Below are 8,470 nucleotides of genomic sequence, written 5' to 3'. Positions count from 1 at the left end.
GGCTGCCAGGGTAACTCATTGTAAGTTGGATTAATAAGTGATAACATTCACACTTAATACTAACTGAATGAACCTAAAAAGATAAGAGTTTTGGTTCTCGCCCATGCCTTGAGTGCTTGTATAGGCTAGGATGGGAGTAGAGAGAACGCATGGTTGCGACCTTGCATTCCATAGTATGCCTTGTCAGTATGAAAGGATACTAGTGGCCGCATGAGATCTATATGGACCCATGGAGTTTAGCTAACTGCCAAGGTAACTTGTACGAGATAAATGCGATGACACTTTCCCGCTTGCATAGTAGGTTCCTACATGTCATTGTGTGCCTTTGGGAAGTAGATGTCTGTTTTGGTGATTAGAACCTTTGAGTTAGTATACTTTTAGGATTCTTGGACTTTAGAGACTTGTGCTATGTGGTTTTGATAGCTTGTTTGGGACTTGGGATTATCTCCTCAGCATGGTGGGAGTGGACCACTTAGGTACCACGCGGTCGGGTGGTAGTGTCTTTTTCCACTCTTATCATTTGAGATTCATTGAGACATCGTGGTTGATGCATCCTTCGTGATGGTGGATATGTATCCTTTTATTGATGATTAGCATATGTTAGATGATGTTATCTTATGCTTATATCTGCATGTTAGATTACTTTCTACATATGATATTGTATTTATTAGGAGTGACATTCTTACTATGTTAATACCAATGATCTCTTCGGTGATTTGGGATGTTACGCACGGAGGGATGGCTAGGGCCCACGATGGTCTAATGATGCTATTAACGGTTGGGAGGAACCGTGCACTTAGTTTATTTTGATCTTTATGATAGATGTAAATGAATTTTATGATATTGTATCATAAGTATCATGTGATTATCTTTACTTGATGTATCATGGATTAGAATAGGATGATGTACCTTATTCTACATATGTATATTCTTTTAAGCCTTCATACCCTGTGACATGTACAGTGGATGAATGAGCAGTTGGATATGTAATAATTGAACATTGGACTTATCATTATTTATTCATGTGGAGGTTGTACTAGATGGATTCATGTAAGTACTCACGTTAAGAGATCTCAAAGAATGTAATCTGTTGTGTATGTTATGTTTACTCTTTAGATGGACATTGCTATTGCTTCTGTAAGAAATGATAATGTTGAGCAAGGAACGAGAAACAATCCAAGTAAGTTAAGTGTGAAACAATGTTACCATAAGATATAGCAAACTCCAAGAGCATACACCAAGATGGTTCAACAATGGAGACAAGGATTTATAAGGGGAAAGCAAAGAAAACCCCTTGTGAGTATTATGAATGAAGGCAAATGCCTAGAGAAGAGAGAGAGAGAGTGTTGGAGCAAAAGTAGCTCAATACAATAACATCAAGTGCTAAGAGTGTAGAAGAAAGAAGGAGGAGCATCTCTTATATAGAGATGAGAGAGGAGTTGCATTTGTAACTCCCATTTCTATGAATGCCACATTCATAATAGGTGTGTGCAAAGTGTCACAATCCTCTTAAGGAGGATAAACTAAATAAGGAAATAAACAAGAGTTGTCCTTACATGTGGAATAAAGGACAAACAATGACATGTCCTCCACATGTGTACAAAAGGACAAACTACATTTAGGGACCCTTGGAATATCCCAATTAATACATCCAAGGAAAGATTAACCTTTCTAACAGCTTCCGTTATTGTGCATAAGTTATATGCAGTATTTACTTTCATGGAAAAAAAAAAAAATGCTACCAACTTAGTGAAATACTAGGTTAATTCTTTGGATCCCTTGGCGGGGCGTTACATTTTCTATGAGTAAATTGTGACATCATCTAAATAAACCAAGATGAACCCGTACATCAAATTGCTAAAAGCCATCTCCATGGCTTTCTGAAAGGTAGCTCCAGTGTTGGACAATTCGAATGGCATTCTTTTGTATGCCATTGTTCCCCATTTTGTGGTGAACGCTATTTTATATTGGTCCTCTTCCTTTACCAGTATTTTATTATAACTTGAATAACCATCCAACAAAGAAAATCTTTCAACCCCTAATACACTTTGTAAAATCTGTTCCATGGTTGGAAGCGGATGCCTATCTTTCAACGAGACTCGATTCAAGTCCCTAAAATCTACACACAGCCATAACTCCCTATTTTTCTTCCTTACAGGGACCAGATTAGCAACCCAACTGGTATGTTTAATAGGAAAAATAATTTTACTCTCGATCAGTCTGAGAAACTCTTTCTGCATCAATGGTTCCAGCTTTGGATTAATAGGCCTTTGCCTTTGATGCACTGGTTTTGCTGTTGGTTCCAGCTCTATTGTATGCTGTGCCAATCTCGGGTTAAATCCTTTCAAATCACTGTATTTCCAAGCGAACAAATCATTGAATTCTTGGAACAAATGAAGAAAAGCTTCTTTTTGTTCAGCTAAATTTACTTTGCCAAATTTCAGGCATTTACCTGGTGCAATTTCCAGGTTTGCATACTAATTTTCTTTAACCAGCAAGTTAGCCTTTCCGGATTTGAGCTGATCATTTGAATTAAAAATGCTTTCTAGCATCACTAAACCCTTTGGCAAGTTGTTATTTTTTAATTGTATCACCTGATCACCATACTGATCCTTATATCTCTACTGATTAGAATTGGCAAAAACATCTTCTTCTAGCAAAAATGGTGAAATTTGTTCATCACTGTCAAAAACTTGCCAATTAGTATCATTATCAGGAACTGAAGGCCTAGTAATGATATTGATATGATGCTGATCAGTATGTGCGGACACACTATTAACAATATCATATTGGGCTCCTACAGTTGCTAGCCTATCAGCATGCTGATTTTTGTTTCTAGGAACAACCAGTATATTAAATGCATCAAAATGTTCAAGATGCCTATAAGACTTTAAAATGTCATTTTTCACAGCATTCAGACATCTGATTTGATTTACGAATAATTTACTATCACCATACACTTTTAAACACTTGATGCCACATTTTCTTGCCCATTCTAACCCTTGGATTAAACCTTCATACTCTATTGTATTGTTGGTACAAGAAAAATTGAATTCAAAAGCGGCATAATATTTTTCATTATCAAGTGAAATCAACATAACACCTCCACCAGCACCTTGTCTACCCCTCGAACCATCAAAAAACATGATCCATAGTTGATCTTTGGACTTTCCTAGCTGGTTTGCTAGTTTGACCATATTGGGAATGACTTTGTTTTGCTCATGGATAATATAGGTCCCTAAATTAGCACTTGTCACATGATAAAATTGGTTTTCAAAGGTTTGACTAGAGGTCCATTCATCAAGAAGAATATCTGGGATGTTATCTAGTTGAGTTCAATTTTTAGCAGCTGTATGACATTCCCCTTCGTCAAATGCAAGCAGATTTGCATTGACAACACTGGATGCATAGGGCTCTATGTAATTTTTTGCAAGTAACTTAGACTTAATCGTTACTTTAGTGCCATATCTAGTTCTAAAAAGCATGTGGGACCAATCAGATGACAAATAACCACCAATCTTAGCAGTGAAGTCCCTAGACAAGCAGATAGCAAAGTACGGGGGTAAATCTATGACATATATATCCCGCTGAATGGAAAAATTAGGATAGGCATGAAGGGTAACACTTGCATCTTTAATCATGCCTATAGTACCTATAGACATCCCACCAAGTTGGACAACACCTCTTTCAATTAGTTGGTATTTTAGTCCTAACTGGTCAACTATCTTTTTTGGCATGACGAAGCTTGTAGCTCCACTATCTACCATACAGTTATGGACTAACTTGTCACCAATTATCAAGGAAAGGTAGAAAGGAGGTGGTTTTATTACCTTATTTGATTCCTTGGCAGTTTTCTCGCTATCATCCTTCCATCAGCGTTGGTTAACACTGCCTTTGTTGGTTCATTCATCACCTTTGCAAAATTTGCTTCATCCAAGAGAGCCTTTTGCAAGATATCTGTTTGACCAGGAATAGCCAAAGTCTCCCACATTGACATAGACACATTCATCTTCTTCATATTCTCCACTATGTTGAATGACATAGCAAAGTGTGATTTCTGATGTATTTTAGCAGCAACATGTTCTGCTGGCTTGTGAATGGTTTCCTTGGTGATAGGGACGTGAGTGTCTCCCACCGTGTTTGTAGCACTTGATGATGGCCTAGCTGTATTAGGTGATATACCTTATTTTTTTGTTTGGTCTATTTCAAGAGCTCTTTTCTTAGCTTGGGTATTTTTTGATATTGATGAGTCATTATTGATTGCACAAAACTCATCTCTCTGCTAGTTGAGGAAAGAAGTCTCAGGAGTCGGTGCATCATGCTGTTGTTCATGTGCATCATTTGTGACATTTTGCTATCCCGCTACTGTATTTTGCACCATTAATGCCTAATTTATAACTCCATTTGTGCATGTAGCCTGATTGTGTGGTTCATTACAAGGATAACACCACTCAAAGTCCACTGCAAGATTATTTTGCATGGGCACAATGTCTCTAACTGGATTAGCAAAATTGAGAGGAACTGGATTATATGGCCAGAAAGGTCTTTGATTAATATTCTGCCTATAACCCATTGCATTACCTTGAAATAACAGCTTATTTCCTTGAGGTTGGCTTTGATTTTGCTACTGGTAAGGTGGATTTACAGCTGGATTTTGCTGTTGGTAAGATAACCTAGGCTAAAATTGTTGCTTTTTCAGATTAACCAGCTCATTACTAAAGGTTTGCATCATATTTTTAATTTTGAGCTAACTATTCTTAATTTCTTGCAGCTCTGGAGAAGGACCTGTGGTATTTGAAGGACTTGCCATGGTAATTTCTTGGCTGGGAATAATAGGTGATGGGTTAAATAGCGAAATTACCAATGGTATATTTGACTAAATGTCCAGAAAAATGGGCATTGGAGGCCTAGGGGCTATTTTGCCAGCCTGGATAAGACTATTTTTAGCTCTAATAGCGATCTCATAAGCTTGATGCAGTGAAACACCTCCCATAAACTGAATCATTACTAAAATATCGCTATTTAAACTTCTCAAATAATAAAGAAAAGCATGATCTACTGAAGGTCTTACCGTATTGTGTATTCTAGTCCAGGTCCTTTGAAACTAGTTATTAAAATCCATCATTTTCTCTTGTGGTGCACACTTTATGGTTGTGAGCTGCTCCACAAGCGACAAAAAGTTTGACTTGTCCTCAAAATGTCTTGTCAAAGTGTCACCCAAAGCATCCCATGAGCCTATAGAAACAACATCTAGGCTTCTAAACCACTGAAGTGCTTTTCCTTTCAAAGATGCCACCAATAGCTTAGTAGCCACATCCTCCTCTGTAACATGATGTACATTGCACAAAGTAGCAACATCTCTTATGTGCTCATAAGCTGTAGTCTAGTTTTCTCCAATAAAATCTAGCAAACTCTTCAATGCAGCCAGTGGTATATCATGGTGTTGAGCAAAATTCAAGGGACTCCCTTGATTAAAAGGCACAAAAGCATATGCTCTTGCCATTGTTGGAGGTTGCTGTACAGGCTGCTATACTAGTTGTTGTTGTATAGGTTGCTGTTGAAAACTTGTATTGACTTTACTTGCAGGTGTAAAATAGTACTTGCCAAATTTTCAGTTGAATTAGCAAATATGTCAAAAGAATTAGCTCTTACTGATGGACTTGCTGAATGTCTGACTGTTCTTTGATGTGTTTTTCTGTATACATGAAGACCAGGGGCTGAAAGTTGCCTCATTGATGCTGGCTTTGTTCTAGCAAGACTCCTTCCATGTCTTTTTGGAGTTTCTAACTTCAAATATTCAAAAGAAGTGGAACTTCGTGTTTGAATCTTTCTCATAAATTCATCACCCTCTACTAGTTGGTTGAAAAATGACCTTCAGCTATACCAGCATAGTTGAATAATGTGCTTGTGTCGCACCAGGTGTGCCAAAACTGTTAAGTTTCAGGATTTGCACCCTACTAAACTAGTAATGTTCAATAATCCTTACTTAACTTGGGAGTCATTTCACTATGTGAGACTTGCTAATGAAATGAAACCTCCGGATTCTAGGCTAGCTCCTATTGGATTATTCAGTGAAAAACTCTAAAACTTAATAAAAACTTGTAGGGAAAAAGTAAGAAGTGACTGAAAAACAACTTAAATCCTAAAGTCTAAACTAAGGAGGTGATACACCAGAAGTTACTAAGAAGACATAACACACATGTAACAGAGAGAGGATTATATAGCTCTATGAAATACAGATAAAGCACATCTTCATGCAAAGGCTTGCACAAGTGATTTATGATAAGGTTTTAATACTGAAACTACAAAAGGAGGATAAACTAATGCCTCACTTTGATTAATTTCACCTATAAACACATATCATAACCTGCAAGAAAACTTACTTTTCTACAAAAAGGTGTTGGAATGAGACAAAAAACAAGGAATAATGAAAACATTCACAAGTTAACTTATCAAATCATTCAAAGACACACACAGAATTAGCAGAAAGGAAAAGGGCTTAACAATTAACTCCATAAAGCATGATCACACTGCTGTCATTGGTATTATTTCTTCAAAATGTTGAATTACAGACCCTGTACCAAAGCTTAGGACCCAAAAGGATGTCTCAAAACTCCATCATAAAATCAGACCTCCCTTCCAAAATGAGTTAGAAAACTCATTAAGTACACTGCCCAACTCCTGGGGTCGTATGTAAAAAAATAGCCCCAAAAAGAGGACTTAATAACTCACATACCGAAGTCTCATTACTGCTAAGACTTTACTAACCCATAATGAACCCAATGAGTCACTCAAAACTGCCCCAAAATTGCTCTAATAGGTCATAAAGACCCACAAACTAACTTGCCAAAGTCAAACTCGACCCCCTATATTCTCTCCACATGTTTCCCAACTAATTCCCCTCTTAAAGACCATTACATCAATATACAATGACTCTCATCTTTTACATGGAAAATAGGAAAAACATTAAATAATTTATAAGTTATCATTATAATGTTTTTCTTTTACAATATTGAACCCATGCAAAATGAAATAATAAAACAATCCCCTTTATTTTGCATTAAAAATAAACAAAACATTAAAATGATTAATCATTTTAATATTCTATTTTTTTTTAAAAAATGAAATCAAATGCAAAAAAAAACCTTATACAAACTCCATATTCAAATATTAAAAAAATCCTATCATAGCCCGTGGACTCCAAATTTGATGGAAAATGACATAGGGCATAGAAGAGGTTTGAATACCCTAAAAGTTAGTCATTTTCACATATTTTCATTTTGAGTTTTCTGGAGCTACGACTAGGGTTTGTGGAGTTTTTTTTTTTGGTGCCACCATGAGGAAGATTCATTGGTTTTTTGTGAAGCCACTGCCATGGAAGAGAAACTTTTATCGCTTATGCTATTTGGAGGTATGAACATATCACATTCTTTACTATATTGTCATTGTGACTTGGTAGAATTTCAAAATACATGTCATTATGGTTAAATGTTACTATTTTTAGCCGCCATGATGATATTTGCCTACTGCTGGAAGGGATTTGTTAATACATTTGTGAGCACTGAGAAAATGTGTTGATCATTATTTGGGTTTCCAGCTGATAATACGTATGTTGCAAATACATATTGCTATTTTCCTTTTGCTATTCTTGTCATTTTCAAATTTTGTTCCCTCCATTGTTTAAAAATATGAGGTACTATTAAAACACATTACCAATGTTTCTTGTTTACTGGCACCTACAAGTAGAGGTTCAAATATGTAATTTTTTGTTTATATTTGCTAGAAATGTTTGTTGCTATATAATTGCTTAGCTCAATGACGTTGTAATCTTCATTCAATTTTGTAGGAACTGTATCAAGATCCAACTCTAGCTCTAGAGCAATGAATTCATTTGACTTACTAGCTAAATGTGCAATGCTTACCCTTCCCTGTCTCTTGATGTAGTCTGCAATAGCCTTTATTTCCTCCAAAGAAATATATATGTATTTGCCTCTATCATTCATAACTCCATAGAGCTAACCGATTTTTCCCAAGGCTAAGATCTATGACACTGAAGGAAATCTGATAGGAAAAGGTAAAAAAAACTAGGAGTAATCTATTTTACCTAGATATGGAAGATGCAACATGTCTTGTTGTTAGACTTGATGATGTGTGGTTGTGGCATAAAAGACTATGTCATGTTAGCTTTGATAATCTGATTAGCATCGACAAAAAGAACAAAGTCAGAGAGTTGCCCAAGTTGAAGAAACCTGAAAACACAATGTGCAAACAATGTCAACTAGGGAAGATGACTAAGTCTAGTTTCAAAAGCAAAAAATACACTTCCAAAGAAGTACTAGAGTTAGTCCATATAGACTTATGTGGTCCAATAGAAGTGCAAAGCTACCTAGGAGATAGATACATAATGCTATCTATAGATGACTATTCCAAGATGATGACTACTATCTTTTGAAAGAAAAAATCTGATGCA

This window comes from Cupressus sempervirens, chromosome 7 (genome assembly GCF_028749045.1).
Source record: "Cupressus sempervirens isolate cs-2001-9-10 chromosome 7, ASM2874904v1, whole genome shotgun sequence".
Classification (NCBI taxonomy): Eukaryota; Viridiplantae; Streptophyta; class Pinopsida; order Cupressales; family Cupressaceae; genus Cupressus; species Cupressus sempervirens.
This window is presented reverse-complemented; position numbering follows the sequence as displayed.